Here is a 12,911-nt window from a genome sequence, read left to right on the forward strand (position 1 = left end):
AACTGACTATATATGCATGATATGTCATATATAAAATATTAATAGTTAATTAAATGCAAAGAATCAAAATAAAGATTAGAACTAATATATTTGTTAATGTCACATATACTGTTTTTCCATGAATTGATTTTGGCAGTGGAGATAAACTGTTCTTCCACATTCTATTAAATAAAACCAATAATATAAAGCATTATTATAAGTGTTATTTCCAATCACTTTCATGAATGAAGAAATGCAAGTCTGCATAAAGCACATTTTAGTTTTTTAATGTAAAAAAAGTTGTCCACAGAAAAAAAAATTAAAAAAAATTGATTTCTCCCAAACAGGACAAATGGTTGATATATGGTTTTTCGTTGGAAGGGCTCATTTATTGACAGTACTGTAAAACTATCAAACACTTGTTTAATACACACTAAACAATTGAAGTACACAGTACTTTGCAGCAATTGACAGTGAACAACTGCACAACATCACCTTACCACTAGTACAGTCAACTTCCCAAGAACATGGAATGAAGATACATCTCAGTATACTGAGCAAACAGCAAGATAGACCAAGTTATGCAACTACATCTTAGTAAAGGATTTCCACTTTGTGAATGCTTGATTATTAAACCACTTGTTTGTGGGTAGGTGAGGGAGGAGTGAGTGTGAGAGAGTAGAGAGAAAGAATGTGTGAGAAAGAGAGAAGAGGGAAAGAAAAAGATTGACAGAGAGAGACATGGGAGAGGAGGGGGGTTTAAATAGACAGTGAACAACTGCATTTGAACATGAGTTTCCCCACTAGTAAACAAAAAAAAACAGGCCATGTGCAACTACTTCTCAATAAATGATTTCCACTCCGCCATTGCCCTCTTATATGCACCTGTAGCATCTCGATCATGGATCGCATCACACAGTACCTCAGTTTGAATGACCGAGAGGAGGGTTGCAACACATTTTGGGTACGTCAGGTGCATCGTGTAGTAGTATGCCATTAACATCAACATCCCATCAAAGAACTCCTCCTTTGGTATGGTGCTTACAGGTACGTTTCCCATGGCAAGGATGCAGACCTTTCCATCAAACAGTAACACTGGACTGGTGAGAGGACGCTTCTCCAAGTAAAGCGATGGATCCTCCCTTGCCTTTAATTTAAAAGAAAAAGAAAAAAATTGTAAATGTCTGAAGACGTTAAGAGAAAAATCAATATAGTAACTGAAATGCACAATAACCTCACCTGAAGGACATGCAATAGTGCTTCACTGGGATTCCCGAGCCGTTTTGGTGGCGAAGTTGGTGAGGGAAATAGTGATGGGAGACCAGTCAAAATGGCAATGGTGAAATCCGCTGGAAGAGGCATAATTAGATAAATTATTTTAAATAATTAAAAACACCTGTGTATCAGAGGTCCTGCAGACACAAATTGGAAGCTGAAGGATTACAGTAGTTTTGCAGGGTTCAGATTTGGAATAAAACTGCAACATACCATCATGCATATTCAAGGGTATAGGGGGTTTCAGGACTTTCTTCCACACACCATAGAACTGGACATTGGCACAGAAGTTTTCCCATCTTTTCTTTGTTTCATCAATGTATTTGGGGTTGGTGCCACCCAAGATGCGACGCAGCTCATCCATTGCCTAGGATAAAATTGTGCATTTAGTGCAGCTGATATCATTATACAGAAACAAGCACACAAAAAGGGTGAGATATGAAACTTACATTTTGAGGGTCTTTGAAACATGGATATGCTTCAAATATCTTCACAATCCGGTCTTCCTCCTTCAACACACTTGAGTCAATGAAGGCCCGCCTTGCATCAAACTCAAGGTCCAAAATTTGAGCAACATCACTTGGGTTGGGTTTTGAGTTGGGTTTGCTGTACATATTGAAGAGTGTTTTGTAGTGCCTTGCCTGCATTTTCAGACTGTCCTGATGTTCTAAAATACAACAGTAGAGTTCAGACAGTTTAATAATTTCTAAATATATTTTCTTGATCAGCCAAAGAACAGGGAAAATAAATAAATAAATAAAACTCATTGGTAAATATTCAAAGTGCCAGTGTAAAGGTAAGATCTTTAACAAAAATATAAATCCAAGGGAAAACACACACGCACAAAATAAAAACAAACAATACCGAATGCAGTATTACCTGGACTTAAGTCATCATTGCTGACATCGCTCTCTGGAAGAATGACAGTTGAAGCAGTTGAAGCTGAAGAACTTGCAGTACCTTCTTCTTCTGTACTTGTTTCAAAGAGTGATCTCTTTGCAGACCCTCTTTGTGGCTTTGGGCCCTGCCTCTTTCTTGGAGACTTCATATTTTGCAGTCGTTTATACATTTTAGAGTAAATCGTCAGCTGTGGCAAAGGAAAGTTAAGCTAAGTTAAGCTGCCATGTCATCCACCAAGCCCTTAAATGGTTTAGATGCAAAATAACTTACATATGGCAGATCTGAAGTGTCACGTAGCATAGGGTAATAGTCAACGATCTTCTGTAACATTGCACTCAGCTCATGTTTTGAGGGGTATCTTTCCTCTTTTCCCAGAGGACTAGCACGCAGGATGGCAACCATGCTGGTGATTGTGTTTCTGATGAGCCTACAACTTAGCTCCTTTGACATCTTGCAAACTTTTTCCTTTCCATTGCGGAGCAAATCAAAATACTGGCTGCGCACCATGTCCAACTCTGAGTCAGTGTACACTACATACTCTGGTGGGTCTGGCAGTTTCACCGTTTTGGCTGTGATTTCATGAACAGGGGTAGAGGTCTGAGGCTGGCTTGTCAACACTGCACAGGTAGCTGACACATTCCCACTTCCTCGGTCTTGATCAGGATCACCATCCTATACGAATTACAACACCCACAAAACATTCTTTAAAATAAAATCAAATTTTATGCTTTCCATAAACCTCCTGAGTTCCTCCACAGACGCATTACCTTTGGACCAATCATGTCCCATAATTTCTTCCTCTTCAGAAAATTCTCTGGTCCAGGAAAGAGGTCTTTCAAATCTTCCCGACTTAGGGTTTTCAGAACCTCCTCATCAATATTTGCAGCTTTAAAAATATCAGTAACACGCCTGGCATTAGTATCACATCACATATGTTTTGGTACGAATTTTTCATTGAAACATAGCCTACAACTGTACATATCTATGGATATTTGCTAGCAGCATGACTAGACTAACTGAAAAAAAAAACCCGGCAAACATCGTTTTAAAATACATACAAAACGAGATGAATGCACGAATAATTCTAACACATCGTCCATTCTGATCAGCAAATAACCCCTAACTTAACAGGAATTTCTTAGAATTGCCAACTATTTAATTTAGGTTTATCCAACACTTTTCTGAAATGCTAACGTGTTAGCTTGTGAACTTGGTGTTTCTCCATCTGCACATGATTCTATTAATGTACAAACTGACACCATGCTTTGAAATAGTCTAGTTTAAACACAACTTACCCCGTAGCACCGACAGTGTAGTCTCGTCTAAATCATCCATACCGAAGAAAGTGGCTTTTCTCTCTATCGCTGTTCTCAAATGTGAGCCGATATCTGAGGACAAAACATATAGATAAGTTGGCTAATGCTACCTAGCAAAAACATCTAGCTTAGTAGTGTAGACTTGCTGACTATGACTAGTTTTCGATAATAACGTTAAGCTCCTCAGTCTGCAAGCTAGGAGAGCAGGTAAAATATTAAAAATATTAAATAATATCGGAACAAATGTATACAATGCTGTAACATACAATATACTATACCAAATATATCGTGAACATAATGTTAAATCCGTGCTTACCCCGAAGTGCACTTTTCAGACGGCTTCTGTTGAACACTGCTGCTTTTTCCCAAAATGTATCAGGCGCCAAATCTCTTCGATTTATATATCTGACGTCATTTTGATGTGACGGTGAGCGGAGAGCAGGTCATAGAGCAGAGGCGTGAGCAGCATGTGCAAATATTTTCTCATATACAAAATTGTACGACATAAGTTGTTGTAAAAAAGTCTTGAAGGGAATTCATATTTCTGGTTAGCAAATAGGAGGCACAGGTGTAACCAAGCCCACAGACAAGCACCAAAACGAGCCTACTAAAGACTACTGGAGTGAATCATGGCAGTGTGGCGGTGTATGATCTGTTTCGTTTTTGTTGCGTTAAGTATAAAATCGCTCCTCAGCCACATAAATGTCACGCATAGCCGTAGTCAAGATTTTTGGGTTCTGTGTGGAATTGATGGTTGTGAACAAGATTTTAGAGTTTACAACTCATTTTATCGCCATCTTAAACGAACACACCCTTTGTATTTGGCGACCGGATGCCCACCAATGGCATGGGGGACAACACCTACTTCAGCTGCACTTGGGTCAGAGAACTTTGGTGCATCTATTTTTTCTGAAGCCGCTACTCCTGCAAGAACGTACTTTGTGGAGGAACAGTCACACGGCAGTCAAATTGAAACTTGTATGGAAACTCCTCCTGATTCCCATTCTTGTATTCAGGTAAGTTTTGATTTAAAGTTAATTTTTTAAAGTTAATTTTAATCCATGAGGCAGATTTATGATTTCTGTATGGTGAAGTGAGGAGAAGACAGTCAAAATGTATGCTATAAAATGTATTGTAGGCTATGAAACTTAATTTGAAATTTAATTTGTATTATGGATTTGAGTGCATTTGTTATGACTGAGATATTCGATTTTATTCATGAAAGGAAAATAATGGAGCTGGAACATCTGTAACCGAACCGGATATTGGCAAGTCTGCGGCAGCTTTTGCAATCAGTGTCCGGGAAGAATGCCATCTGTCACAGGTCAGTTTTGCTTAAAAAGTGCATGTAGAAAGAGTGAATGTAATAATAATTGATAAACTGATAGCCTAATTGTAAAGTAGGCTAATTCTAATGCATCAGAATGTGTTGCATTTAATTCTGTGATGTCATGACATTATATTAGTAAAAATTAAGCCCAATTTATGACTTTTCACAGAGGACCGTCAACAGAGTCATTGGAGGGGTGCAACAGTACCAAGCAACTCTCTTGGATACATTAAGGATAAGAATGAGAAGAGTTTTTGACAGACATCCAGAGACAACCACTCAGCTTCAAAATGAGGTTCTGAATACTTTTGATACTTTCGAAGATCCTTTCTCAACCACAGCATATGGACAGAATAGGACTATTTGTGAACTCTTCAGCCCAGTCTGCCCAGAGGAAGTAGTTGTCTCTCAGAAGATTTGTTTGGTTAAGCAAGGTAGTTCAAAGGTTATGGCCATAAGAAACAAAAGTTTTTACTATGTACCACTAATTGAAAGTCTAAAGCAGCTACTGACCAATTCCAGAATTTTCTCCATGTTGAACACTGTACCACAGAGAAGCAGAGAGGGATTCTTGTATGACTTTTCAGATGGGTCTCTTTTTACATCTCATCCTTTATATTCTGTGAGGCCTAATGCTTTGCAGATCATTTTGTACTCAGACGAGATTGAAATATGTAACCCTTTAGGGCCCCATACTTCTTCAAATAAGTTGTTAATGGTTTACTACAGTTTAGGTAATATTGATCCAAAATTTAGGTCCAAGTTAGCAGCAATACGACTCCTTGCTATTGCAAAATCTGTTGATGTTTCTAAATGGGGTATAGATGTTATTTTACAAAGAATTATAAAAGATCTTATTCTGCTTTATAACGGTGTCAAGGTTGAAACACCACATGGTGAAATGGACTTGTTTGGAGCTGTGATAGCAGTATGTGGAGATACACTTGCTCAACATGAGCTTGCTGGCTTTAAAGAAGGGGTTGGCTTTGCCTATAGCAAGTGCAGACACTGTGAATGCACCTTTGAGGATATGCAAATATATTTTGATGAGAATAATTTTGTCAGAAGAACACTAGAAAGGCATGTTAGGCAATGTCTTGAAATAGACAAGGCAAGCACAGATACTTTAAAGTCCTCCCTCAAAACTACTTACGGAATTAATAGAAAAAGCAGACTTATTGATGTTCCTGCATTTGACCTAATCAGGCAAACTCCACAGGACATAATGCATGTCATTTTTGAAGGTGTTGCACCAATGGAAATGAAGCTTGTGTTAAAACGTCTTATACTGTCAGGTAATCTAGAATTAGATGTGTTCAATTCAGCCATTCAGAATTTTCCTTACTCGCCTCTTGATATACGTGATAAACCTTGCCCTGTTAGTGTCAGCACTTTGACAGCAAGTGACAACAAATTGAAACAATCATGTGGGAAAATGTTAATACTGTTAAAAGTATTACCTTTTATTCTGTATGACTTGGACGATGAGTATGTTACATTTATTGTTAAGCTGATTGAAATTGTACAGATTGTTCTTGCTCCTATTATTTCTTTACAGACAGTAATACGGCTTAAACTTATGATTGAAGAACACCTTAGTCAGTTCAAACATTTATTTCCCGAAACTAATGTAATACCCAAGCAACATTACATGTTGCATTTGCCCAGTCAAATTCAATCCCTTGGTCCTTTAATAAGAACTATGTGCATGCGGTTTGAGGCCAAGCACAGTTATTTCAAACAGTGGGCTCCAAAGTTGAATTTAAAAAATGTGTGTAAGTCACTTGCCAAACATAATCAATTTCTTGAATGTTGTCAACATGAAATTGGCATTGAACATCCCATTTTTGCAACCGAGAGAGAATTGGGGCCTGTTACTGATATTTCAAATACTGATTATGTTAAGGCCAAATTTAGAGATTTTTTTAATATGGACATCAGTCAATCTGTTGTCTCTGTGAAGTGGCTAATTCTCAATGGAAATAAATACATCAGTGGGAAGTCTCTGATTATTGCAGATGTGAATGATACTTTGCCTGTGTTTGGACTGGTGAAAGACATCTTTTTAGTAGATTCTTCTTTTGTTGCTTTTGAGTATCAGCGTTATGAAACATTGCATTTTGATAACAATTTGTTGGCATATGAAGTTGCAGTTCCTGCTATTGCCCAGGCGACAGAATTGGTGCATGAGCTTTTAGATCACACCTCATATTTTCCAGTAAATTTTAAGGATAGTGTGTTTGTGCCAATAAAATATACTCTCTGTGATGTCCTTGTACATAGGAACGGCCCTGGGGATGTATAATGAGCTCTGGGTGAGATGTCCTCATACTGTACATTAGTTTGCTGTAGCTAGGTCAGTATTGGCCAGTTGTAGGCTGTTTGTTTTGCTGATCCAATTCCACTGTTGAAAAGTGGTCAAAGCCAATCTTTTGTTGGTTTGCTTACTTTGATCTTCTAATTTTAATTATGAATTCCATTTACCAATAAAAAATGTTTTTACAAATGTAACTGTGAATTATTCTCAAATTAAGAAATTGAACTTAAATCAAGAAATGTAATGTATGAATCAAACTCAGTTTGTGTGGCTAAATCTTGAAATTAGTTTTGTATTGGGGAATAAAAGAGTATAAATGGATTCCTAAGGTATTTTTTACTTGTTTTACCAACAATATACTAAATTTAAGATTTCTTGACTAAGTAAGATAAGATAGACACATTCATGATGAATTTAAGACTATACTATGGGACCAAATGTAAGAAACTAGTGAATAACTCTTGAAACAAGATAATCAATCTTAAATTTCCTAATGTAAGATTTTAAATCTTGGTAAGAAGACAAAAATTTGCAGTGCAGGACTTGAATATGTCATTTCCAAGACGAATTGATGTTGTATTGGCCGCAAAAGGAGGCCCTACACCATACTAATAAATTATTGTGGTCTAAAACCAGGTGTTTCAGTTATTTTGTCCAACCCCTGTAAGTTTGGCTAAATTTGTCACTAAGCTTGATCTTCTTAAAGGCTACTGGCAGGTCACTACTAAATGCGGCTAAAGGCTAAATGCGGTCACTATTCCGGACTCATTTCCTCTTCCTCCGATGGAAGATTGTGTTGATCACATAGGTTCGGCTAAATTTGTCACTAAGCTTGATCTTCTTAAAGGCTACTTTCCCCTCGTGCCTCTAACATTTCCGCTTTTGCCACTCCTGATAAATTTTTACAATATACTGTAATGGCTTTTGGCCTCTGTAACGCTCCAGCTACGTTCCAGCGCCTTATGAATATTGTTTTAGGTGATGTGCCCAACTGTGAAGCCTATCTGGATGATGTTGTGGTTTATTCAGACACCTGGGAACATCATATTCAGCTGTTGGAAACAGTATTCTCTAGGTTGCGTGATGCCTCACTTGTTTTGAACCTTGAAAAGTGTGATTTTGGAAAGAGTGTTATAACCTATCTTGGGAAACTTGTTGGAAATGGTATGGTGCGACCCCTTGATGCTAAAGTTCAGGCCATTAGCTTATTTCCTGCTCCTAAAACGAAACGGAAACTCCTGGGCATGGTGGGCTATTACCGATGTTTCTGTAAAAAATTCTCTGATGTTGTTTTGCCGCTTACCAATCTCCTGCGTAATAATGTTCCTTTTGTTTGGTCCAAAGCCTGCCAATCTGCTTTCAAATCTGTAAAAGCTTTGTTAAGTAGTTCTCCTGTTCTTGCCACACCTGATTTTTCTAAACCGTTCAAGTTAGAGGTAGATGCTAGTGGTACAGGTGCTGGTGCAGTTCTGTTACAGGAAGAGACAAATGGTATTGAGCACCCTGTCTGTTACTTTTCTCGTAAATTTGTTAAGCATCAATTAGCTTATAGCACCATCGAGAAAGAGGCCCTTGCTCTTCTCCTGGCCTTACAGCATTTTGAGGTCTATCTAGGTAGCAGTTCTGTCCCTGTCATGGTTTTTACAGACCATAACCCATTAGTTTTCCTCCAGCGTATGTCTAATGCAAATCAACGCTTGATGCGCTGGTCACTTATAATTCAGGGGTTTAATCTTAGTATAAATCATAAGAAAGGTTCAGAAAACATTGTAGCTGACACCCTTTCCAGGTGCTAGGTTATTGTGAAACTCCCTGAAATGGAGTTCACACTTATGGGAGGGAGTGTTATGTTCTCTGTGTTTTTGTGCTGGTGTGTTTTGTATATGTTCCAGAGATCAAGTACACGCTTTGCCGTACCCACTCCAGATCCGGATTCCATCACTGGATTTCCCCTTCACCAGCCACCCTCTAAAAGGCACCAAGAAGAGCGGCGGGAAAAAAAGATGGAGGGAGAGAGAGAATGTGGATAGAGTCTGCTTATGTTTGTGATTAAACCTTTTGATAGTGTGTAAATTAGTTTGTCTGTACTTTTGTTGTCTTGCCTGATACCTGACCATGCCTGTTATGACCACGATTTAGCCCGCTGTTTTGGAACTTTGTTTTTGTTGTACATATTGTAAATATCTTCCTTTCATCAGTTGTAGGGAGTGGCTGCCATTTTTGTTGGGATTCGGGGTTCTTGTCTCTGTTTTTTTTGGTTAGCTAGGGAGCAAGGTAAGACCCTGTATCTTTTGTTGTTTTTGTTTTTTTTGTTAGGGAAGCTAGCTTTGGTTTATGCTAGTTAGAGGGGGTTTTGTTTATTATTATTGGCCTGGGCCACTGCTGAAGTCTTTAACAAATGTTCAATACATTTTTGAACTCATCTGTTGTGTTGTCAGTCTGTTATTTCACCTTTTTCCCTCACATTCATAAACAAATTTACTTGTTACGGCCTAATCCTAGACTGGGTCGTAATACAAACTGAGAAGATTCCAGACAAGAATAAGAAAAAAACCTTCTGAAAAATAAAAACAGCACAAAACCTTCTATGAGTAACATATGTACAAGGTTTGGCTAAATATACACACAAATAAACAATACCTACACATTGAGCTTAAGAACAAACAAGTTCCTCAACAAGGTTTATTAGCAGAGCACAATTCAATGTGGTGCTACTTCCACACTGTCTCCATCTACCACATGGTTCCCCTTTTTGGTTTGGAATCTCCCTTCTAAAACTATGACTGCCACTTAGTGGCAGGGGTAGGAATTACTACAGAATATGTAACAACTGTTACAAATGTGCCAATCTGCATGGCAGCTGTTTTCTCTCCCACTAGTTGATTTGCGGCTGACCCACTCGGCCAGCTACAAAACATAAACATTTATAAATGTATACATTTCACAATAACCATTACAGCATTATCAAAGGTATCGACTGCTTCAGGCTGTTAAAAGAGGTGCACTTTCAAAGCTGAGTAAAGACATAAAATTTTATTACTTTGAGCAACAACCCTGAGTGTGAGAATAGAAAAACAATAGGTATTTAGCACCTTTGACCTTAGCACTTTTGTTGTTCTTTACAATCTGTGTGGCAGGCTAACTTCCTCTGTCTGTCCGAACATCTGAGTCTTGCTGTCTTTAAAAAAACATTAACCACCTCTTTACTAAGCACTTAAGCTGTCTTGTACTTACTAACACTTTTATTTATTTCCTGCAAAAAAAAAAAACAGACTAAATTTGGTTATAACAGGGTTTTAGCATATGTGTGTTCTTGAACTGTTGTTTACTTAAACTAGAGTAAGATAATGTTTACTATGGAAGCACTTCTGTAAGTCGCTCTAGTTAAGAGCGTCTGCTAAATGTCAAAAATGTAAATGTAACCACTCGGTGTAAATCAATTTTGTTTACTCACTGCAAGTTTTCATGTCTGAGGCCATTTTTATAATGGTTGTGTTGTGTTGTTTGGTTCTTTTTTTTTGTTCCTAAGGTTCTGCTGCTTCCTCAGGTGGATCTGGTACTAATGTGTACATGAGGCTGTTTGCCTTCTTTTTCATCTCCTCATCCTTAGACACACAAGTTCAACATCTGGGATACTGGTAGTGACCCTCCAAATCATCTGGCACTCTCTGATAGAGCGTGCGCCCGCTGCAAACTGCTTATAACTACATTAACAAAAAGAAATAAAGGTTTTAAACAGCACTGTATTGGCATATATGTAAATAACATTGTTAATAAAAATAAATTAATAGTAAAGAGAAACATTTACCAATTAGTTTCAACTTTGGAAAAAACAAACAAAAACAAAAAAACAAGCAAAATAAATCAGTCTTGTAACATAGTTATCAAATACATTGTGCCACATCACAAGCTCACTGATCCACCTATGAACTGCCTACGTACTTTTCTTTCATGGTATGCTCGTAACTGATATGTAAAAACCATGATGCCCACGATGCACTTTCCACAAACTGCTAATATTTACATTAACAAAAAGAAATAAAGGTTTTAAACAGATCTGTTGATAGATGACATTAAAACCACATCCTTGTTTCTACACTCACTGTCCATTTTATCAGCTCCACTTACCATATAGTAGCACTTTGTAGTTCTTCAATTACTGACTGTAGTCCATCTATTTCTCTACATACCTTTTTAACCTGCTTTCACCCTGCTCTTTATTGGTAAGGAACCCCACAGGACCACCACAGCCCAGGAATTATTTAGGTGGTGAATCATTCTCAGCACTGCAGTGACACTGACATGGTGGTGGTGGTGTGTTAGTGTGTGTTTGCTGGTATGAGTGGATCAGACACAGCAGTGCTGCTGGAGTTTTTAAATACCATGTCCACTCACGGTCCACTCTATTAGACACTCCTACCTAATTGGTTCACCTTGTAGATGTAAAGTCAGGGATGATAGCTCATCTATTGCTGCTGTTTGAGTTGGTCATCTTCTAGCACCCCACAGGGCGCTGTTGGCTGGATATTTTTGCTTGGTGGACTATTCTCAGTCCAGCAGTGACAGTGAGGTATTTAAAAACTCCATCAGCATTGCTGTGTCTTATCCACTCATACCAGCACAACACACACTAACACACCACCACCATGTCAGTGTCACTGCAGTGCTGAAAATGACCCACCACCCAAATAATACTTACTCTGTAGTGGTCCTGGGAGAGTCCTGACCATTGAAAAACAGCATTAAAGGGGGCTAACAAAGTATGTAGAGAAAACAGATTTCAGATGACTACAGTCATTGAAAAACTTTAGAGTGGTATGGTAAGTGGAGCTGATAAAATGGACAGTGTGTGTAGAAACAAGGAGGTGGTTTTAATGTTTGTTATGTCTGATCAGTGTATATTGCTTTGGACTTGCAGAACAGCTGAAATTCCACCAAATTAATTTGAAAGCTCTGGCTGGTTTATTGAGTTGTCCTTCAAGGCATAGCTTTACAACTTCAAGTGGTGGGGTTCAAGCCCCACTACTGCCAGGTTGCCACTGTTGGGTCCTTGAGCAAGGCCCTTAACTCTCAATTGCTTATATAATATACTGTCACAATACTGTAAGTCGCTTTGGATAAAAGCGTCTGCTAAAATGCTGAAAATGTAATGTAAATGAAGGCCACATGAAGTTTGTAGGTCTGTAGCGACTGACAGAAAGTTGGCAACCTCTGCGCACTGTGTGCCTCAGCATCTGCTGACCCCGCTCTGTCATTTTACGTGGTCTACCACTTCGTAGCTGAGGTGCTGTCGTTCCCAATCACTTCCACTTTGTTATAATACCACTGACAGTTGACTGTGGAATATTTAGTAGCGAGGAAATTTCATGACTGGACTTGTTGCACAGGTGGCATCCTATCACGGTACCACGCTGGAATTCACTGAGCTCCTGAGAGCGACCCATTCTTTCACAAATGTTTGTAGAAGCAGTCTGCATGCCTAGGTGCTTGGTTTTGTGGCCCTGGAAGTGATTGAAACACTTGAATTCAATGATTTGGAAAGGTGAGTGAATACGTTTGGCAACATTAGTGTATCTTTACTATTGCATATTGACACCCCACTGTGTATTATCAGCTAAATTAACAAAGTCAGTTTGTGTACAAATAAATTATTTTAACTTTTAAAGTTCTTCCCTATAAACAAAGCTTATACAGTTTATCAAGTTGAGTGCAGGCTGTTGGTTACAGAATAAGGGGTTCACTCCAGCTTAAGGCACTTAGCACCTTTGAGTGACTGCAGAACTGATTAGAAGAC

At 38.4% G+C, this 12,911-nt stretch overlaps 2 long non-coding RNA genes across 2 annotated transcripts; one reads left to right on the forward strand and one right to left on the reverse strand.

Annotated features, from left to right (window-relative positions):
• Positions 1–382: 382 nt before the first annotated feature.
• LOC134311434 (uncharacterized) lies at positions 383–1,615 on the reverse strand. The gene is made up of 3 exons (XR_010011423.1): positions 1,468–1,615; positions 1,219–1,328; positions 383–1,126 (listed from the first exon to the last, which is right to left on the reverse strand). It is a non-coding gene; the product is annotated as an uncharacterized LOC134311434 (long non-coding RNA).
• Positions 1,616–3,475: 1,860 nt separating this feature from the next.
• On the forward strand, positions 3,476–5,064 carry LOC134311435 (uncharacterized). The gene is made up of 3 exons (XR_010011424.1): positions 3,476–4,486; positions 4,696–4,794; positions 4,970–5,064. It is a non-coding gene; the product is annotated as an uncharacterized LOC134311435 (long non-coding RNA).
• Positions 5,065–12,911: the final 7,847 nt, after the last annotated feature.

The sequence above is a fragment of the Trichomycterus rosablanca genome, chromosome 4 (genome assembly GCF_030014385.1).
Source record: "Trichomycterus rosablanca isolate fTriRos1 chromosome 4, fTriRos1.hap1, whole genome shotgun sequence".
NCBI lineage: Eukaryota > Metazoa > Chordata > Actinopteri > Siluriformes > Trichomycteridae > Trichomycterus > Trichomycterus rosablanca.